This window comes from Triturus cristatus, chromosome 3_1 (assembly GCF_964204655.1).
Source record: "Triturus cristatus chromosome 3_1, aTriCri1.1, whole genome shotgun sequence".
NCBI lineage: Eukaryota > Metazoa > Chordata > Amphibia > Caudata > Salamandridae > Triturus > Triturus cristatus.
In genome coordinates this window covers 19422284-19445230 of record NC_140583.1, presented here as the reverse complement: position 1 = coordinate 19445230, position 22947 = coordinate 19422284, and the positions used below count along the sequence as shown (strand labels likewise).

The 22947-nt window shown below is 53.0% G+C and overlaps 1 protein-coding gene across 4 annotated transcripts in view; it reads left to right on the top strand.

Annotated features, from left to right (window-relative positions):
* Positions 1-18596, top strand: part of LOC146859616 (uncharacterized) — a 398593-nt gene extending 379997 nt beyond the window's left edge. For all 4 annotated transcript variants that reach the window (XM_085646633.1, XM_085646634.1, XM_085646632.1 and 1 more), the window contains one exon: positions 18473-18596. The gene's annotated coding sequence lies outside the window, so the exon portion shown is untranslated. The remainder of the gene's footprint in view (positions 1-18472) is intronic.
* The last annotated feature ends 4351 nt before the right edge of the window (positions 18597-22947 follow it).

The window sequence follows — 22947 nt, the reverse complement described above, 5'->3', positions numbered from 1 at the left end:
GCAGCCTTAGGCTCTGAATACAGGAGGTCACTCCCAGTACACGTAGTGTGTTTTGGCCTGAACACCATTGGCCTGGTCTGCAGCCTGCTGCCGCATACCCACGAGAGAAGGGCATTCTTTCTGCTCCCTGCAGAATTCCTCCCTGGAGGGACCTCCTTCTTGCTGCCAATGGGTCAGCTCAGGCAGGTCTCCCAGTTCGGCAATCTGTTCCCCGGTAGGCTCCAGAGCGTCCCCCTCAGGGTCTGCTTCCTCCTGGGCCGTGGGAACTTCGGGGGCCGGTTTCCCGCGCCTCCTGCGCCTTCTCCCTAAGGCCGGTTCCTGGACCTCTCCCTCAGGCTCCAGGACCCTTTCAACACCCCTACAGGCTGCCATTGACCGGGTGGTCACGCACGCCCATTCGGGTAGACCCACCATCCTCAGATGCGTGGTCTTCTCCACCTTTTCCCAAGGGGAGCTCTCCAGGTCGTTCCCTAGCAGACAGTCTACAGGCATGTCAGTTCTCACAGCGACTTGTAGAGTACCAGAGACCTCCCCCCACTCAAAGGGAACTTGAGCCATTGGACAACGGCTCTCTATGTTGTCAGCATTGACAACCCTACAGTAGGCATTGGGTACAATCTGCTCTTGAGACACCAGGTGTTGCCTCACCGAGGTCACGCTGGCTCCTGTATCTCTAAGAGCCTCAACCTTCTTTCCATTGATGGTCACTACTTGCCCATATTTCTTAGTGTTAGAGGGTAAGTAGGTTTCAGGGACCATCTCACTGTCTCCTAGCGAGACTAGGGTCATATGCGTGGGACCCCCACCCCCCTGGACTGCTACCTCCTCCCCAAAATTAACATTAGCTACTTGCCGGGGTGGAGCACCAGTGGGTGCTGTCTTACCAAACAGGCGACACTTAGGATCAGAGGCAATGTGACCCGGGTCACCACACCTGTAACAATTGAAGGGCCCCTTTGGAACAGGCCTACCTGTCGGGGCCCCGTTCTGCTGCGGGGGCGGGGGAGGCTGAGAACCCTTCTGCTGGTTCCCTTGGGGATTACTTTGGGGGCCTTTTTGGAACCCCTTCTGTTTACCCTTGTCCCCCCCACTCTTCTGCTGGGGACCCTGCCCACCTTTGGCAGAGTCTCCCACTTGACCCTTGTGGACCCTGGTGCTGAGCCAGCGGTCCGCCTCCTCAGCAAGCTTCCTCGGGTTGGACAGCTTGTGTTAGAAGGCAACCTCAAAGGGGCCCGGAGGAGGCCCCGACTGTCCTGAGACCCACCCTCGAGGTATCGTAGCCGGGCACTGGCGGGAGACTCCTCAGGGGAGGAATCTCGTATCTAGGATCGTACACTCGGCACCACACGACAAAGAGACACCACACCGAGAATTCTTAAGCCAAAATCTTGATCAGATCGGATTTGTAGGATCTTTATGAACAGCAAGGCCAATATATACAAGTGGAGCGCGGGCTCACAAAGTCTTGGAGGGGGGTAGGAGGTAGCGGGACAGTCTTTGGGGATATGGATCAGATGCAGGAGCGTACCCGGCGCACAGCTCACAATTCTCGAGCTGGGGGATACGCTTGTCGTCGTGGGGTCCGGCGGGACCAAGAGAGTCTGTGGGAGCCGCGAGTCACTCAGCAGGGCTCAGGTACAAGTCCGGAGGTCTTACGATCTTCAGGGAGCCGCGAGTCACTCAGCAGGGCTCAAGCACAAGTTCGGAGGTCTTACGATCGTCAGGGAGCCGCGAGTCACTCAGCAGGGCTCAGGTGTTTCCAAGGCGAATCTGCCGGACAGTCCCAGAGCACCCCTTGTTATAGGGCGACTCCTCTTTGATGTCCGGAGTCTGTGCAGGCAGGGGTCTTGTCACCTGGGGGTCGCTTGTTGGTGTTTCCTGCCATTGTCTTTTGATCCTTTCAGGGCCGGGTCGGGAGGAGTCCCAGACACCCAGCAGGCGTGGAGCCAGCCCTCGGGGAGGCCGGCGGGTCGATCGAAACCCACCTTCTCAGGGAAGCGCAGAGGTGTGATGGAAACTGCTCCTCCCTTTCTCATCCCAAGGGGAGCGCGGTGTCCTCCAGCCGGAGTGGCGCCTCTAGGCCAGGGCCGCGCTGGGGCCGGGCGGCCATCTGGGTGCATGAAGTGGGCACGCGGGCCCGGCGTGGCCGAAAGGAGGAAGGCCACGGACGGGGAAGTCCGGGTCCGGTGTGTGTGTTCTGGTGGGAAGGATCGGCTAGGCCGTGGGCTCGGGGGCTGGCGTGAGGTGCAGGGGTCAGGTCTGGCTATGTTACGAGGGCCGGGTCTAACACGCGTCCCCCCCAGCTGAAAGCCGGAGAGAACTACCCATCCTCTTGGGGGTTCTCTTCGCTGAGGCGGAAGAACCGGGAGAGGCCATCGGCGTTGGCGTGGTCCGTACCAGGGCGATGTTCCACGGTGAAATCCATATCCTGGAGGGAGATTGACCACCGCAGTAGCTTGGGGTTTTCTCCTCGCATCTGCATGAGCCATCGCAAGGGGCGATGGTCGGTTTGGACCTTGAAATGGGTGCCGAACAGGTAAGGGCGTAACTTCTTGAGGGCCCAGACTACGGCGAATGCCTCGCGCTCGATGGTGCTCCATCTCTGTTCCCTTGGCAACAGCCTTCGGCTGAGGAAGGCTACGGGCTGGTCTAGGCCTTGGTCATTCACCTGGGAGAGGACTGCCCCGATGCCATGCTCGGAGGCATCAGTTTGTACCACAAACTCCTTGGAGTAGTCGGGGGCCTGGAGGACGGGGGCAGTGCACATGGCCGCTTTCAGGGCATCGAACGCCTCTTGGCAGGCAGGGGACCACTGCACTTTCTTGGGCTGTTTCTTGGACGTGAGTCCCGTGAGGGGACCGACCAGACTGCCGTAATTCCGGATGAATCTCCGGTAGTAGCCCGTGAGGCCCAGAAAGGCTCGGACCTCCGTTTGGGTAGTGGGGGGTTCCCAGGCTAGGATGGCGTCGATTTTGGGCTGTAGAGGGGCGACCTGCCCGCTTCCGACCTGGTGCCCCAGGTAGGTTACCGAACCTTGCCCAATCTGGCACTTGCTGGCTTTCACGGTGAGGCCTGCCTGGTGCAGGGCGGTCAGCACCCTTCAGAGGTGCTGGAGGTGCTCACTCCACTCAGAGCTAAAAACTGCGATATCGTCGAGATATGCAGCACTGAATTTTTCCAGCCCGGCCAGGACTCTATTTACCAGTCGCTGGAAGGTGGCCGGGGCATTTTTCATCCCGAAGGGCATCACGCGAAAGCGATAGTGCCCATCCGGGGTGGAGAAGGCGGACCGCTCCTTGGCTCCTTCTGTGAGCGCAATTTGCCAGTAGCCGCAGGTGAGATCGAAGGTGCTGAGGAACCGAGCAGCCCCGAGCCGGTCAATGAGCTCGTCGGCTCGGGGAATGGGGTGGGCATCGGCTCGGGTGACTTCATTGAGTCCCCGGTAGTCCACGCAGAAGCGGAGTTCTGGGGCGACACCGGGGGCAGCTGCTTTTGGGACCAGGACCACAGGGCTGGCCCAGGGGCTGTCTGAGGGTTCGATCACTCCTAGGGTCAACATTTTCGAGACCTCGGCTTGAATACAGGACCGGACCCGATCAGGGACTCGGTAGGCTCGGTGTCTCACCGGTGGGCTGTCCCCGGTATCCACGTCATGGACACACCAGTCGGTGACTTTGGGGACCAGGGAGAAAAGGTCAGGAAACTGCCCTAGGAGCTGGCGGCAATCCTCACGTTGCTGGGGAGTGAGGGATGGGGAGAGGTTCACTCCCTCTACGGAGCCGTCCTTCTCTTTGGTGCACAGGAGATCAGGGAGAGGATCCGACTCCTCCTCGGACCCGTCATCAGTGGCCAGTAGGAGGCTCAGCTCCGTCCGCACAAAGTGGGGCTTGAGGCGGTTCACGTGGAGGACCCGGAGGGGGTCCCGGGGTGACTGGACGTCCACCAAGTACGTGACCTGGCTCTTCCGCTCAACCACTTTGAAGGGCCCGGTCCATTTATCCTGGAGGGCGCAGGGTTTCACGGGGGCCATGACCCATACCTGCTGGCCCGGCTGAAACTCGACCAGAGTGGCGTTCTGGTCGTACCAGCGCTTCATCTCCTCCTGGCTCGCCTCCAGGTTGGCCTCGGCCATCTCTCGGAACCTCCTAGTCTGGTTTCAGAGGGTCAGGACGTAGCGGAACACATTTTGGGGGGGGCCTTGGGGCGCCGCCTCCCACCCTTCCTTGACCAGGCTGAGGGGCCCCCTGACGGGGTGTCCGTAGAGTAACTCAAAGGGGCTGAACCCCAAGGATTTCTGGGGAACTTCTCGGTAGGCGAATAGGAGGCAGGGGAGCAGGACGTCCCACTTACGCCGGAGGGGCTCTTCCAAGCCCGCGATCATCCCCTTCAGAGTCCGGTTAAACCGCTCTACCAGGCCGTTTCCTTGGGGGTGGTACGGGGTGGTGAATTTATAGGACACCCCGCATTGTTGCCATAAGGACTTCATGTAACGGGAGATAAAGTTGGTACCGCGATCACTCACGACCTCGCGGGGAAAACCCATGCAGGAGAAGATTCCCATCAACGCCCGGCCCACCACGGGGGCTGTGACGGTGCGCAGGGGGATGGCTTCAGGGTATCGGGTGGCATGATCCACCAGGACGAGGATAAAACGGTGCCCTTGGGAAGTTGGGTGGACCAGCGGCCCCACGATGTCGATCCCGACCCGCTCAAAAGGGGTACTGACGACAGGGAAGGGTTGGAGGGGAGCCTTGCGCTTTCCTCCGCTCTTCCCACTGGCCTGGCACGTGGGACAGGACTTGCAGTGGGCTTCTACGTCTGCTTTCATTCTGGGCCAGTAGAAGTGGGTCACGAGGCGACTGTAGGTTTTGTCCTGGCCCAAGTGGCCTGCGAGGGGAACGTCGTTGGCCAAGCCCAGGAGGAGGGTTCGGAAGCGTAGGGGTACCACCAGCACCTGGCCGGACCCTAGCTCCACCGACTTCTGCTCGCTGTACAAAAGGCCATTCTCCCAATACACCCGGTGCGTCCCAGTCTGGTCGCCTGCGGCCTGAGCCTCTGCCTGTTGCCGGGGCCCGACCAGGGAAGGACAGGTAGCCTGCTCTCGGCAGAACTCCTCTCGGTAGGGGCCCCCCTCGTGGCGCCACTGGGCCAATTCGGGCAGATCGCCTAACTCGGTGACCTGGGCGGAGTCGGAAGGCGGGGGTTCGTCACTGGCGACCGACCCTTCTGGTGGGGGGATGTGGGGACCCTCGGCGGGGACCATCCTATCTTCAGTGGTCGGGGCGTCGTCGACTTCCCTCAGGGGGGTCAGTCGGGCCGCCATGGATCGAGTGGTGGCGCACACCCACTCAGGGAGGCCCATCATCCCTAGGTGGGTCTTGCGCTCGACTTGTTTCCAGGGGGAACTTTCCAGGTCGTTCCCCAGGAGACAGTCGACTGGCTGGGAGGTTCTCACTGCGACTCTCAGTTTCCCGACCACACCTCCCCACTCAAAAGGCACCAGGGCTACCTTACATAGGCTTTCTGTGTTGTCGGCGGAAATGACCGGGCAAAAGACGTTGGGGAGGACCTGGTCTTCGTGGACTAAATGACTGAGGACACTGGTGATGCTGGCCCCGGTGTCACGGAGGGCTTCTACTTGGTGGCCATTGATCGTGACGAGCTGCCCATATTTCTTCGTGTTGGAGGGCAGGAGGCTTCCAGGGACCATCTCTCTATCTCCTAAGGATACTAGGGCCATGGCTGCGGGTTCCCACTCTTCGGTCTCCTCAACCTCCTCCCCCAGTGCTACATTGGCTATCTGTCTAGCGGGGGGTGCTGCCTGGGTGGTGTGTGGGGCCATGGGGTATTCAGGGTCGTTGGCGTAATGCCCGGGCTTCTGACAACGGAAACAAGTGATGGTCACCCGGTGCCCCCGTCTCAGGGGGGGGCCGGATACAGCTGGTGGGGGTGCCGGGAAAGGCGGAGGTTGGGACTTCGGGGGACTAGACTGGGACTCTCTCTGCCCTCCCTGGTTTCCCCCCCCTCTCTGGCGGGGTGGTCCCTGACTGGCTCGGGGGTACTCTCCTACAGGGCCCCGGGAGACCCGGGTGTTGGTCCAGCGATCCGCCTCGACGGCCAGCTTTCTCGGATCCGTGAGCTTGCTGTCGAGCAGATGCTGGCGCAGTTCCACAAAGCAGTTCGCAGCCAGGTGTTCCCACAACATAAGGTCTGTTAGTTCTTCCAGGGTGGTTACCTTGCTGCCCTTGATCCACCCATCGAAGGCGCGGCTGAAGAAATTCACATACTCCACCCAGGTGGTACCCGGGATCTTCCTGCAGTCCCGGAACCGCTGGCGGTACATCTCCGGGGTGAGGCCGTACCTTGTGAGGAGGGCCGCTTTCATGTGGTCATAGGAGGTCTGCATGGAGGTTGGTAGGTCGAGCAGGGTGTCTCTCCCTTCGCTCAGGAATCGTCCCCACAGCCCGGCCCCCCAATCCTTCTGCGGGACCCGATGGGAGGTCATTGCGACCTCGTAGGCCCGGAACCACTGTTGAATGTCATCGTTTTTGTAATATTCTTTGACCACATCTTTGGGGATGTGGACCTTCTGCTCCGCCGGGGAGGCCGCCTCTCGGTTCCCCGGGGGCCGCGCTTCTTCGCTTTTTGCTTTCAGCTCCATTTCCTTCAAGCTGCGTTCATGTTCCAGTTGAAGTCTCCTTCCTTCGTGTTCCCGTTGGAGTTTCTTCTCTTCTAGTTCTCCCTGCACTCGCAGCTGTTCCACCGCTAGCTTTTTCTCGGCTAATTTCAACTCGCCCTCAATTTTGAGTTTGGCTAATTCGAGTTCGTGATGGCGACTTCTTTCTCTGTCTGCGAGTTCCTCCGGGGATAGGCCCCCGTCTGGTACGAAGCCTCGCACCTGGTTGCTGCTGCGTTCTCCTTGGGAGGGTCCAGCTTCGTCGTGGGGTTCCCCCGCTCCTTCTGGGTGGGAGGCTCCAGAATCCACCCAAGCTTTCAGTGCCTTTTGCATATCTTCTTTGGTGTTGAGACCAGTGGTAGCGATTTTGAGTTCCTTACAGAATTGCTTCAGTTCTTTGTGTGTGTACTCTTCCAGCTGTTCCACCTGGAACACGGTACTGGTGTCGTTTTCTGTGAGAACCACGGCGTTTCCTTCTGCCATCTTTGTCGGTAGTGCGTCAGCCGTTCACGGTACGATCTCTAGATTATGGGCCCGAATCCCGTCGCTTGCCACCAATGTTAGAAGGCGACCTCAAAGGGGCCCGGAGGAGGCCCCGACTGTCCTGAGACCCACCCTCGAGGTATCGTAGCCGGGCACTGGCGGGAGACTCCTCAGGGGAGGAATCTCGTATCTAGGATCGTACACTCGGCACCACACGACAAAGAGACACCACACCGAGAATTCTTAAGCCAAAATCTTTATCAGATCGGAGTTGTAGGATCTTTATGAACAGCAAGGCCAATATATACAAGTGGAGCGCGGGCTCACAAAGTCTTGGAGGGGGGTAGGAGGTAGCGGGACAGTCTTTGGGGATATGGATCAGATGCAGGAGCGTACCCGGCGCACAGCTCACAATCCTCGAGCTGGGGGATACGCTTGTCGTCGTGGGGTCCGGCGGGACCAAGAGAGTCTGTGGGAGCCGCGAGTCACTCAGCAGGGCTCAGGTACAAGTTCGGAGGTCTTACGATCTTCAGGGAGCCGCGAGTCACTCAGCAGGGCTCAAGCACAAGTTCGGAGGTCTTACGATCTTCAGGGAGCCGCGAGTCACTCAGCAGGGCTCAAGCACAAGTTCGGAGGTCTTACGATCGTCAGGGAGCCGCGAGTCACTCAGCAGGGCTCAGGTGTTTCCAAGGCGAATCTGCCGGACAGTCCCAGAGCACCCCTTGTTATAGGGCGACTCCTCTTTGATGTCCGGAGTCTGTGCAGGCAGGGGTCTTGTCACCTGGGGGTCGCTTGTTGGTGTTTCCTGCCATTGTCTTTTGATCCTTTCAGGGCCGGGTCGGGAGGAGTCCCAGACACCCAGCAGGCGTGGAGCCAGCCCTCTGGGAGGCCGGCGGGTCGATCGAAACCCACCTTCTCAGGGAAGCGCAGAGGTGTGATGGAAACTGCTCCTCCCTTTCCCATCCCAAGGGGAGCGCGGTGTCCTCCAGCCGGAGTGGCGCCTCTAGGCCAGGGCCGCGCTGGGGCCGGGCGGCCATCTTGGTGCATGAAGTGGGCACGCGGGCCCGGCGTGGCCGAAAGGAGGAAGGCCACGGACGGGGAAGTCCGGGTCGGGTGTGTGTGTTCTGGTGGGAAGGATCGGCTAGGCCGTGGGCTCGGGGGCTGGTGTGAGGTGCAGGGGTCAGGTCTGGCTATGTTACGAGGGCCGGGTCTAACAGCTTGCTATCAATCAGGTGCTGGCGTAGCTCAGGAAAACATTGACTGGACAAGTGCTCCCATGCAATTAAATCAAGCAGCCCTTGATAATCATTCACCTTGCTACCCTTCACCCAACCATCCAGTGCTCTGCAGAAAAAAGTTACATACTCCACATACGTACTCTCAGGGATCTTCTTAGTCTCCCTGAACCTCTGTCTATATAGCTCAGGAGTTAACCCATACCTGGTCATTAAAGCTTCCTTCATATGGGGGTATGAGGTCTGGATTTCTAGGGGCAAATCTAACAGTGTGTCCCGCCCTTCAGCAAGGAACCTTCCCCACAACCCTGCTCCCCAGTCTCGCTCAGGGACCCGGTGTGAAGACATGGCCACCTCATAGGCCCTAAACCACTGCCCTATGTCATCCTTTCTAAAATACTCCTTAACTACATCTTTGGGGATGTACACCTTGGACTCTACCTGCACCGGCGGAGTGCTGCCACCAGAAGGAGCGGTGTCCAAACTTTTCGCCTTCAGCTCCAACTCCTTCAATCTTATATCATGATCCATTTGGCGTTGTTGTGCCTCCAAGGCCAACTTCTGCTTTTCCATTTCCATTTGTCCTGCCAACTTTGCCATCTCCATTGCATGCGCCCTGTCTGCTGCCCTGTCTGCCAGCTCCTCTGGCGACAGTACTCTGCTGGGCTCCCCAAGGTTGTCGGGTGGAACGATGTCCCCCGCATTCTGTGGGTCTCTTGACTCCTTCCAGGCTCTCAACGCCTTGGTGTACTGGATCTTCCTCTTGAATCCAGCATGGGGAACTCAGAGTTTTACACTGTAGCCTTTCAATTGCTCTACTGTGTATCCCTCCAGTCCCTCCCAATCCACCTCATCTATTCCAGAAATCACAGAGAGTGCTCTTCCAGCAGGGAGTGAGCCAGGCATGGCTGAAGCAATGGTCGATGTTTCAACAGTTCAAAAATGAAAACCTGTGGCTGTGTTACTTGGTCTGCTCTCTCTATCTGGTGATTAATAATTCACTGTACGCAAATTACAAAGGCAAATCCCACATCCCAGCCGCTGCCACCAATGTTAGACTTGGGGGTCTCTGGTTGGCGCAAGGTTGTCCTTGTGCCAAGCAGGAACCCTCTCCTCTATGTCAGGGCGCAGGATAACCCCTCTTGAATGACCCTTGCTCACCCTCTAGGTGCGTGGCGTGAGCAGCCAAGGCGATTCCTCAGGCGTTGTTGGTTAAGCACTTACAATCACACACACAGTAAATACATCAATCCCCCCAGAAACGGACACCAGACTTGGATATGTAAAAATAGGTATATATATCTCAGCAGACTTATCACAAGACCAATAACGTTTTCGCTATGCCACCAGATTGTAAAGCAGGCGAATGTTCTTCGTTTGCAGTTTCAAATTAGACACTTTGTAGTCTCTCGCAAATGTTACTTGTGGTTCCAGTACTTACAGAAATCGGCTCCTGTGAACGGGGAAATCAGGCATTGCGGGCCCCGAGCCCGATACTGGAATTCTTAAGAACGTGTAGTTGCTTTTGGGAGTCGGCACGGGAGGGTGCGACTCAGCAGTGATGGGGGCACCTTTGGATCCTCTTGAGCGGGTGAGTGTAGTCAGGCAGGCGCGGCCCACGACCCTCAGCACGGCAGTGCGGGGGTCTCCTCAGCGGGGGCGGCGCGGCCTGATCTTAGGTCGAGATCGCGAAGCGGGGTCACAGGGCACGGTCCGTGCAGCTGGGGACCCGGCGGGGATCGCGATCGTCGGACAAGAATTCCGGCGGGAGGGGCGATAGCGCTTCAGCGCGCTCCAATAGCAGGCGGTGGCAGAGGTGCCGGCGGCCTAGCCCGGGGTAGAGAGCGACTCCGGTCGGAGCGAGGCTTTCAAGGGGGGCAAAGGCAGGCAGGCTCTCGAGTGTCACGGCCCTAGGAGGGGCGATGAGGGGCGCAGTCTTCCTCAAGCGGGATACACACACGGCTCGGGTTTCAGGACGAGCAAAGGCACAAAGAACCCACTGGTCCTGGGGTTCTGTTCAGGGGGCAAGCTCAGATCAAGCCCTTGGAGAATGTTTAGAGCACAAAGCAGCAAAGTCTTTTCAGCAAGTCTCTTCCTCTCCTTTCTCAGCAAGGCAAGCAGCAGGCCAGTCCTTCCAGCGTCTTCTTCTCCTTCTAATCGGGCAGAGGTTCTTTGTGGTAAAACAGGATTCTAATTTCTTAGGAGCCAGGCTCCTACTTTTATACAGTGATTCTTTTGTTCTTTAGCGCCAGGGGGCCTGGGCCTGGCCCAGTCCAGTTCTGGAGCACTTTGTTATGGTGACTCTGCTCTTTCCTTTCAGCAGCAGGGCAGAGACATCAGCCGCTCCACAGGGGGCGGAGCCGGCTTTGTGGTGGTAGAGCCCAGGTCTTGTCATGAGTCAAGGTGTACTCCTCCCACCCATCCTGGTGTAATCTCTCTACCCACCACCTGGCAGCCAGCCTGTCTCTGGGGATTCCCCAACCCTGCTCCTTACTGTTGCTAGGCAGAACACACACACACAGCAGAGGCGGACTGAAATGGCCAGGTCAGTAAATACTAACTTTCTAAAAGTAGTATTTACAATCCCAGGATATTAAAATAAACTTGATTACAAGAAGTATTTTATTATTCTGAGTTCAGGCATACTAAACTTGACATTCTACCATGCTCTCTGATTCCACTGGGGTCACAGCGTGTAGTGACTCCAGCAGCCCATTCTGGCCTCTGGAGAGCAGGTAGCCTTCAATAGTAAAAAACGAAAATGGCTGTAATTCACTACTAAGACATGCCACACACTTCAGGGCATGTCCTACCTTATGCCTACAATGCACCCTGCCCTTGGGCCTACCAGAGGGGTGGCTAATATGTAGGTAAGGGAAGGTTTTTAGGGACTGGCAAGTGGGGGCACTTGCGCAGTCAGCGCGACAGTCCCAGACTGAACGCAGGGTCTGCGGTGGCAGACCCTAGACACATTTTACAAGGCCGCTTTCTGTGGGTGGCGCAACCAGCGCTGCAAGCCCACCAGCAGCATTGGCATTCACAAGCCCTGGCACCCCTGGTGCACTTTACTGGGGACTGACAGTTAATCCAATAAACCAATCATGAACATCAATTACAGGTACACTTTACCTAGGGAGCACTTGCACTGCGGCACGGATTAGCCGTGGCGCAGTGCCCTGAGCGGACAACACCAGCAAAACATTTGAGGCACACCATCAAAAAAGTGGAAGGGAAACTCACGCCAAGGTGCCAGGTCTAACAGTGAGGTGCAAAAGTTCTGGGTGGTGTAGGGGTACCCTTGCCAGGATAGTGCATCATGCACACCATGCAGTATTTTACTAGGTGGGCAGCTGTCTTGGAGATATTGGAATTTTGCCACACAGGGTCTAACAACTTGCAAATATCCTTAGCACTGATGTGAGCTGGGCTATGAGCCATGGTCACTACAGGAAGAAAGTATGCATCTGGCAACATCCATCTCTGCTTCCCTGACTTATCAATCCAACATCCCTCATCATTCAAATTTGCTGTACTCTCTTGCCACACCGCTAATTCCTCCATCAGGGCCTCACTCTGGATTTCCTCAACATTCTCGAGTGTATCCTCAAACATGAAGAACACTGGTACCCATATGGCTGGTCCTGCTACAAACATTCTTTCCCCTTAGTGCAAGCTATCTCCTTAGCTGTCTTAACTGCCAAAGCATTCCCCTCACCCACCTTGTCAGTGACCTTTTTAGGAGCGCTGCACTTAACAATCGCTAATTTCTTAGGAAGCGTCAAAGCCTATATTTGAGAGGACCATGCTGAATACATGTCCCATGGGAAGTAAGGAACCCTCTCTCTGCCCAGAGCCACCCAAAATTATGAGCAACCCTGAAGGTGTACTTGCTGTCAGTATAAATATTAGCAACCAGTCCCTCGCTCAACTCACAGGCTTGAATAAGGGCTACTAGCTCAGCTACCTGGGCGGACTGATAGAGAAATCATGATGTCTCAACTATCTTGTGCAGCATAGTAATTGCATATGCTGCAGTGGTGGTGCCATCTGGTAATTTGAAACAAGAGCCATCAACATATAGTTCCCCTTAGGGGTCAGATAAGGGAACATCAGACAAGTCTACCTGTCCCTCCGTCTCCTCCTCCGTCCGAAAAGTGCAGTCATGTATGTCAATTTCCTCATTCTCCGAAGGTAGGGGTAGGCACAGCGTTTGATCATGATATGCATTTGGAAGCGAGTCAGCTCGTAACCAGTCAGATGTGCACTGGTGAGGTGCTGTGTCCTTGTCTTATTCAAAAGTGTATCCACAGCATGGGGTACCATGACTGTGGGGTCTGTATCAAGTAGGAGAACTGCCGATTGTGGTATTGAGACAGCCACAGCCTCGATCACTCTTAAACAGCTCGGAAGGGGTTGCCCACAGGGTCAAGCACACCAGAGAAATAAGCACACGGCCATTGCTTATCTCCAAATATTTGTGTTAAAACAGAAAGCGCACAACCACCCAGCTCATGGACATACTACACGAAGCACTTATTATAGTTGGGGGTATCAAGCTCTGGAGCAGAGCAAAGCACAGTTTTTAATTGCTCGAAAGACTGCTGACACTCCGGCGTCCAAGGCAGGGGCTCATGCACATCTTTAAGTGTTAGTGCCAGTAGGGGCTTAAAAAGCAATGAATTTCCAGCTATCCACTGCCTGCAATAGCTTGACACCTATGAAAGCACGCACATCTTTCTGAGTTTGCGGAACAGGCATTTTCACAATGATACTGATGCATTCAGGTGTCAATCTCCTACCCTCCTTTTACAGTAGGTGACCTAAATAGGTGACCTCCTGTCAACAATACTGGAATTTGGAATGGGATACCTTATGAGCATGGTCAGCTAAATTGAGCAACAGTTTAACCGTACTATCTCTGCAACCCTGTTCTGTGCCTGAGGTAATGAGCAGGTCGTCAACATACTGGAGTAATACATTACCTGTGGGTAGCGACAAAGAGTCCAACTGAGTTTTCAACGTCTGACTATAGATACTTGTAACTCTCTGTATAGCCTTGAGGAGTGCGACAGAATCTAAAGCTCCTGCCAGGTAGGGTGAACCCGAACAGATACCTGCTGTCATGATGAATTGAGATGCTGAAAAAGGGATTTATCAATGCCATAAAATAATTTAGCAGAAGAAGGAATCATCATCAATAAAGGGACCACTGGAAACTGGGGAATCACTATTTTGTTAACTTCATGCAAATCAATCACAAAGCGATAAACATCTTCGTGATACTCAGAGGGACCCAAAGGCTTTCGTTTGAGGATTGGAAGAATGGGACTGTTAAAAACATTAGCAGTTGTTTCCTCAACCACTCCTTTCTCAATCCAATCCTGCACAATTTGCATTAAAGCTCGCTCACCTGCCTGCGGTATCTTATACTGAGGAATGTGAGGTAGAATTGCACCTTTCTTGACACAAATCGAAACAGACGATATCTGCAACAAACCCACATCTATGTCACCCATTGCCCACAGTGTGGGTGGCACATCTCTAAATTCAACAGGGAGAGGCACATCTTTAGAAAAGCACTGCGTAGCACACACAACATTCGGACCCATTGTCATATAGACACCCTCCGGGGAGCAATATATCGTGGCATGCAATTTCTTCAATAGATCTAGGCCCATCAAATTTTCTCCACAATTAGACATCAACAGAAATGTCGAATCCACAGTAAAGGGACCAATAGTCAACAAAGAGGTTTGGAATAGGGCTCATAAACGGTACACCAGAAAATCCTACCAAAACATTATTATGGCCAGACACAGCCACCACAGGGAACGAGAAATAGAACTGTTCATCGCACTTGTATCCACTAAAAACTCCTTAGCTGAACCATGCACGTCTGCACTAATGTTTGGACCTCTTTGGTCTCCAGGTATCAAAAATGGTCCCTCGCCCTGTCCCCGGCTAGCCTAGCTGTAAGACATCCCTGTCATTTCATCCGTATCATAGTCATTGTGGTAGTACTATTTGCCCCGAGGGTCATCAAAGTAGTTCTGATCAGTTCGACCCTCCGATGTCTCAGCTGCCAGAGTTCTGCCCTGGCCATCATCTCCTCGACCTCGTGTACGAGACCCTTGTTCTCTTGGGACCGCCACCTTCTGCAAAAGCACCGGACACTCGCTGCGCCAGTGTCCCTCCTCCTTACAGTACGCACATTGGTTCGGTCCTACTGGCAGGTGTAGTATTCCTGCCAGTACGAGGAAGCTGTCGAGCCATACCACCATGTCCTCTACCATTTCCCGATAAAGCCTGTTGCAACAACAACTTCGTCTTCAATTCTTTTTGCTTTTTCTCCACCTTCTCCTCATTTTCCTTGTGCTCATAATACTGTACCATATTCAAGATAACAGAAGGAGAAGATGTGGACCAGGTACTCTCAGAAGCTTTTAAACGTGTTGCAATCTCTGGGAGCAAATTCGAAGCAAATCTACTCACAAGTAAAAACACACCACCTTAAATCAATAAATCCTGTCCACTAAGATCCAGAGACGCACTTTCAAACCGGGTGAAAAAATCAGACACACTCATCTTTCTTCTGGCGACAAGCCGATAGCTTGTCCCAATCAATCTTTCGGGGTGGAATAAGGGAATGCATATACGTGATAATTTGGCCAGGCAAAGCAAGTATCTCTGCCTTAGGCTTCTCACCAGGCTTCCTTTCCTGGTCCCATACTTTAATCTTATTCCAGGTACCACCCATTTCCACGACGTGGTCTTGTGTGTGCACCTGTCCCCAAATATCAATGGGCACCAACAAACTAAAGAACATTTTGACATCCACGAGCATCATCACTGTCGATAAAGCGGCCTCAGTCAATTCTTTATAATATCCAGTAGGATTTTTCCTAGGCTCAGGTAACTGGGTTTTAAGGGACAAAACTTCACTCCTTTTCCATGGTGTATAAACCCACTGTTCTTGGAAACGGGCCCCTTGTCTAATAACATCACGCTGACCCGGTTGCTCTAGTATTTCAGGGTGATATATGGGATGCACTTCCCTTATCAGGTACTGGGACACCGGGGTTGGACTCTTCTCTAGTAGCCTTCCCCGATAAGCAACCAATGTTGCAATATCCCCAAAGACATGAGCAGGCTCCATATCAGTAACATAAACATGATCCCTAATATTGTATATAATCTGCGGTGCTGCACCCTTGTAATGCTGCTCCCAAAGATCAATCAGAGTAGCCGACATGTGTTTAAGGGCATGTTGCTGGACAAAAGGCTCATAATCTTTCATCACACCCCACACATCTTCCACACTGTGAATGGGGTTATGAGCCCACTGTACTGCCTGATTGGCCACCATGCGTTCTTTAAATTTCGTCAATTCTCTATCATCCGGGCTGCGCATCGGTGTCTCACTACTCAGAAATATCGGGAAATGGAGGAACACGGTGGGGGTAACAACAGAGGGAGGAGGCACTAACGTCTTTGTCGGTTGTGTCGTGGGTGTAAGGGCTGGAGAGAGGGACGCTGAAGCAATAGGCATTGCAGGAGTACTAACCGTCACAGTTGCCACAGACGGCGAAGACAAAGAAAGAACAGGAGGTGCCCTGGCCAAGGCAGTCTGATCAACAGTAACAGAAGCAGAAACAGCTGAGACAGAAGAACCGGGTAGCTGAGCCTGTTGGGGAAGAGCAGGATATATCCTCTGCGAGGTATACGGAGGTGAGGGTCGAGCATCTTGCAGTTCCTCTACAAAAGTGTAATTTTCTTCTCGGGCGACATATGATTTGTCAGTATTCAGTCGAAATCTCCTATCTGCATGCTCTATTCCTATCTCCGGCATCTCTCTATCATGCGCTACAGCTTTTTCAATGTTTGCTTCCTCCCCTCCGTGCCTCTTTTTCAGCTTTCATTCACCTCTGTTTAGCCTCTTTTTGACATGTTCTGAGGTAATTAAACATCGACTGCCTACTCCTTTTCGCAAACAACTTCTCCTGTAAAAAACGAATTATTTGTTCATCAAGGGTGCCCGTCAAAGGCCACTGTAACTCTGCATTGTCCCTCATATATTTGTGCCATAACGTACTAAACATAATAGGGCCGATGCCATGTTTTACGTACATTTCAAAATTCGGAGTGCCTTCTGCAGGTGCTGGCTGACTTTCTTCCAGTTGAGCATCAGCAGAACAACGATGACAACAGGAAACCCAAAATTGACTAACCCCGGCATTTTCTAAACATATACCAAATTCGTTATTTTGCCCGGCCAAGTGTTCACACACACCTTGTGCCAAAAGTGGTCCTCAAAACCACACCAAATCCGAAGGCGGTCTGCAAACTGCACCAAATCCAAAGGTGGTCCTCAAACCGCACCAAATCCATACCAAAATGGTACCATATTCACAAAGAACCAAAACAAACTCACCTGGTGCACAAAGGTCAAACTAATTTATTCTCCGCTGCCGACTTCAGACCAAACGGCCAGATCCAAGGGTTTCATCGTTTAGGACCCCAGTCGGGATGATCACTGAGCGGGGCACCGTCAGCTCAGACAGACGGGGCAGCTGCGAGTTCAGGACTCTCTCATGCAGGGATCCCTGGTCCACCCGTCCGACCCGACTTGGCCCCGACCTCCCCACCCATCTGCGGGCGAGGATGGGTCACCCGATGGAGTCCCTGTTGGGGTGCCAAGTGAAAGAAGTGACCCGATAAGGGTCACCCGGGTCACTCGCGAGCACCTCTCAGACTTCCATACAAATGAGGTTGGTCAGACAGTAGAGAATGCAAACCAAGTCAGCTTTATTCCGGATACACTCGAGTGGTCACTCCTGCCTGCACCTGCCGCTCTAAGGGTGGGAGCTGGCCTATCTAGCGGGGAAGGTATGTATAGACAAAGTCAGTGTATTCATTAGTACAGCGAAGCTCAACCTTGGAGAAATAAAGACGATTGCAGCTGCTTTCAGCTGGGGTAGAACATGAGAGAGACAGAAGTTAATTTCGATCATGACTTAAAATGGCGGCTGAAAATAAAATGGTGCCGCGAATGCTAATGTTAGGCATACAATGCATGGATAGCTCAGCTAAAACATTATTATTCCAACAACATGATCTAAGTCAGACATTCCTAAACTTAAGTCAGAAATTCCAACTTCTGCTAAGATTTAGAATATAAGCACTGCCACTTGACCACTTGTCAGGAGAGGTGGTTCGGCCAGATTATCATCCAAGATTCTGCAAAAGACGGTCTCACCTGCTGCTGCACACTTCGGACTTCGCAGATGATGCATCTCATTTCAAGACTGAAGCTGAGAATGCCAACTTCTGGAGGAAGATGTTAGGTTCTAGCTAATATTTTGAATGCCATTTTAATAATGCTGGAAATGTTTATTTTGTTCTCTTCGTTTATAACATATCTTTTTGCTGTTTTTATAATGCTTTGTGTAGTTGTTTTAATGTGCTAAGTAACATATTGTTCCTGTAGTAATAAATACTTTTAACGTAAAGTCATCATTCTTCTCAGTACAGCGTGTGTGACACCGTGAATAATGAAATAAGGTTTTGGCACGGTTTCCACGGGGCCCCTGATCCCTTTATGGGATTAGTAACCCAAAGGTAATACCTCTGTATCAATTACACATCGTGTAGTGTTCTATGGGGGTACAATAACTTGTCTTTCACATTCATCGCAGGTGCATTGAACCAAGTTCACCTGAGATACCCTTGGGTGGGAAAGCACCCCTTGTAGAGTTAGGCTAAAGCCATAACCTATGCAACAAGATGTGTGTGAGATCCATATACCCTGGTGATGATGTACTCTGGTGCTACAGCTGTGAGTGATCCGCCTACCCTGTTGATGATGCATGCTGGTGCTGCAGCTGTGTGTCTGATTCCCGCACCCTGTTGAGGATGTATGCTGGTGCTGCAGTTGTGTGTCTGATCCACGAACCCTGTTGATGATGTATGCTGGTGCTGCAGTTGTGTGTAATCCACATACCCAGTTGATGATTTAAGCAGATGCTGCAGCTGTTTGGTATTAACACATTCCTAAGTGCTTCTTATGTTCTTCTTGCAGGCAGTGCAACAAGTCATCAACAAGACCTGGGCCACCGTTTTCACCGCTGAATAATTTGGGATTGAGTTGGGGGCAGAGTTTAAAGACTCATGAGTGTGCTAGAGGACTATAGGGGGAGGGGCGGGGTAAATGAGCTAGGGAAGGGGTGGGGACTAAGGGAGGGATGGGGCTGGTGAGATCCAGCTATGAATGGGGTGATGAGGGAGGCTGGGGTAGGTAGAGAATAGGGGATTAAGTTGGGGAGTAGTTTGAGGGACGGAGGGGTTACACCATGAATTGAGGTGCAGCATGGGCATGATATTTGCTGGGGGTTGACAGTGAGAAGGGTACTGGAGGCTTCAGGATGGAGGGCCCTGCACCCGGAAAGCTTCAGGTTGGAAGGGGCAAAGGTATTGAAGTGGCCTTAGTTTGAAACTGTGATTTTAGAGGCAGCACTAGACTGGCTCAGGGACTGGGAGGAGGCTGAACGAGGCGGGAGTGAAGTAAAGACAAAGGAGTGGGGATGAGGCAAATAGTGAGAGGCAGTGAAAGGGCATTTCAGGGGCTACAGGAATGGGGTTGAAATTGAGGTAAATTCAGACGGGGTGTGAGAGATGAGGATTAATGTACTGTAGGATTTATATGGAGGTGATGTACTGTGTGCTTCTGTACCAGTACATCAAAAATATCACCCTGAGGCCATCTGTACCTTTGCATCAGAGAAATCACACGGAAGATCCCCTCTGTACTCGTGCACCTTGAATATCACCCCGTGGGCTCTGGCTGCTTCTGTACCTGTGCACCTCAGATATCACACCATGGACTCTCGCTGCTTCTGTACCTGTGTACCTAGGATATAACACCGTGGGCTCTGGCTGCTACTGTACCTGTGCACCTCGGATATCACACCATAGACTCTCGCTGCTTCTGTACCTGTGTACCTAGGATATCACCCCGTGGGCTCTGGCTGCTACTGTACCTGTGCACCTCAGATATCACACCATGGACTCTCGCTGCTTCTGTACCTGTGCACCTAGGATATAACACCGTGGGCTCTGGCTGCTACTGTACCTGTGCACCTCGGATATCACACCATAGACTCTCGCTGCTTCTGTACCTGTGTACCTAGGATATCACCCCGTGGGCTCTGGCTGCTACTGTACCTGTGCACCTCAGATATCACACCATGGACTCTCGCTGCTTCTGTACCTGTGTACCTAGGATATCACCCCGTGGGCTCTGGCTGCTTCTGTACCTGTGCACCTAGGATATCACACCATAGACTCTCGCTGCTTCTGTACCTGTGTACCTAGGATATCACCCCGTGGGCTCTGGCTGCTACTGTACCTGTGCACCTCAGATATCACACCATGGACTCTCGCTGCTTCTGTACCTGTGTACCTAGGATATCACCCCGTGGGCTCTGGCTGCTTCTGTACCTGTGCACCTAGGATATCACACCATAGACTCTCGCTGCTTCTGTACCTGTGTACCTAGGATATCACCCCGTGGGCTCTGGCTGCTACTGTACCTGTGCACCTCAGATATCACACCATGGACTCTCGCTGCTTCTGTACCTGTGTACCTAGGATATCACCCCGTGGGCTCTGGCTGCTACTGTACCTGTGCACCTCGGATATCACACCATAGACTCTCGCTGCTTCTGTACCTGTGTACCTAGGATATCACCCCGTGGGCTCTGGCTGCTTCTGTACCTGTGTACCTCCGATATCACCCCGTGGGCTCTCACGTCTTCTGTACCTGTGCACCATGGACTCTCACGGCTTCTGTACCTGTGCACCTTGGACTCCTGCTGCCTCTGTACCTGTGCACCTGGGGTATCTCCCCATGAACTGCTTCTGCACCTGTGCACATGAGATGTCACCCAATGGACTCTTGCTTCTTCTGTACCCATGCACCAGGGATATCCCCCATGGACTCCTGCTGCTTCTGTACCTGTGCACATGAGATGTCAACCCATGGACTCTTGCTGCTTCTGTACGTGTGCACTTTGGACTCCTGTTGCCTCTGTATGTGTGCCCCTGGGAGATCCCCCTATGGACTGTTTCTGTGCCTGTGCACCTTGGACTCCTGCTGCTTCTGTACCTGCGCACATGAGATGTCACCCCATGGACTCTCGCTGCTTCTGTACCAGTGCACCTTGGACTCTTGTGTCTTCTGTACCTGTGCACCTTGGACTCTCGCTGCTTCTGTGCTTGGTATCCTGGATCTCCTCTTGTGGATACTCACACCTGCTGTACATGTGCACCTGGGATAACTCACCCCCATGGACTCCCACTGCTTCTGTACCTGTGCCACTTCGATATCACTGCCAGGGACTTTTCCTGAACCAGAGATAAAGCACCATAGCTAGTCCCAGCATGCAAAGCACAGTAGCTAGGGTGTCCAGTTTTCATAACGTCTCAGCGTGTAAAGCACCATAGGTAGGGTGCCCAGTTTCCAGATACTTACAGCGTGTAAAGTACCATAGCTATGCTGTCCAGTTTTCAGGTAGTTGCAGCGTGTAAAGCACAGTACCTAGGTTGTCCAGTTTTCAGGTCGTCCCAGCGTGTAAGCACCATAGCTAGGGTGTCCAGTTTTCAGATAGTTGCATGTAAAGCACAGTAACTAGGGTGTCCAGTTTCAGATAATCCCAGCATGTGAAGCACCATAGCTAAGATGTCCAGTTTTCTGATAGTTTTAACGTGCAAAGCACCACAGCTAGGGTGTCCAGTTTTCATCTAGCTCGGGCGTGTAAAGCACCAAACCTAGAGTCTCCAGTTTGCAGAAAGCCCCAGCCTGTAAAGCACCATAGCTAGGGTGTCCAGTTTGCAATAAGTGCCATCGTGTAAAGCACAATACCTCAGGTGTCCAGTTTTCAGCTAGCCCCAGCATGTAAAGTACTATAGCTAGGGTGTCCAGTTTTCAGATAGTTGCATGTAAAGCACAGTAACTAGGGTGTCCAGTTTCAGATAATCCCAGCATGTGAAGCACCATAGCTAAGATGTCCAGTTTTCTGATAGTTTTAACGTGCAAAGCACCATAGCAAGGGTGTCCAGTTTTCAGGTCCTCCCTGTGGGTAAAAAACCATAGCTGGGTGTCCAGTTTTCAGGTCCTCCGTGCGGGTAAAGCAACATAGCTGGGTTTTCCAGTTTTCAGATAGCCCCAGCATGTAAAGTACCATAGCTAGAGTGTCCAGTTTTCAGCTAGCCCCAGGGTGTAAAACACGGTAGCTAGGGAGTCCAGTTTTTAAGGCCGTCCCAGCGTGTAAAGCACCACAGCTAGGTGTCCAGTTTTTAGCTAGCTCCAGCGTGTAAAGCAGCAAACCTAGAGTCTCCAGTTTGCAGAAAGCCCCAGCCTGTAAAGCACCATACCTAGGGTGTCCAGTTTTCAGCTAGCTCCGGCGTGTAAAGCACCAAACCTAGAGTCTCCAGTTTTCAGAAAGCCCCAGCCTGTAAAGCACCATACCTAGGGTGTCCAGTTTTCAGCTAGCTCCGGCGTGTAAAGCACCAAACCTAGAGTCTCCAGTTTTCAGAAAGCCCCAGCCTGTAAAGCACCATAGCTAGGGTGTCTAGTTTGCAATAAGTGCCATCGTGTAAAGCACAATAGCTCAGGTGTCCAGTTTTCAGATAGCCCCAGCATGTAAAGTGCCATAGGTAGGGTCTCCAGTTTTCAGATAGTCCCAGCATGTAAAGCACCAGAGCCCAGGGTGTCCAGTTTTCTGTTAGCTCCAGCGTGTAAAGCACCACAGCTAGGGTGTCCAGTTTTCAGCTAGCTCCAGCGTGTAAAGCACCAAACCTAGAGTCTCCAGTCTTCAGAAAGCCCCAGCCTGTAAAGCACCATACCTAGGGTGTCCAGTTTTCAGCTAGCTCCAGCGTGCAAAGCAGCACCGCTAGGGTGTCCAGTTTTCAGCTAGCTCCAGCATGCAAAGCACCATAGTTAGGGTGTCCAGTTTGCAATAAGTGCCATCGTGTAAAGTACCATAGCTAGGGTGTCCAGTTTGCAGAAAGTGCCATTGTGTAAAGCACAATAGCTCGGGTGTCCAGTTTGCAGAAAGTGCCATTGTGTAAAGCATAATACCTCAGGTGTCCAGTTTTCAGCTAGCCCCAGCATGTAAAGTACTATAGCTAGGGTGTCCAGTTATCAGATAGTCCCAGCATGTAAAGCACCACAGCTAGCGGGTCCTGTTTTGTGCTAGCCCCAGTGTGTAAAGTACCATAGCTAGGGTGTCCAGTTTTCAGCTAGCTCCAGTGTCTAAAGTGCCATTTCTAGGATTTCCAGTTTTCAGAACGTCCCAGCATTTAAAGCACCGTAACTAGGGTGTCCAGTTTGTAGGAAGTCCCAGTATGTAAAGCACCATAGCTAAGGTGTCCAGTTTTCAGCTAGCTCCAGTGTGTGAAGCACCGTAACTAGGGTGTCCAGTTTTCAGGTCGTCCCAGAATGTAAAGGACCATAGATAGTATGGCCTGTTTTCAGCTAGCCCCAGCGTGTAAAGC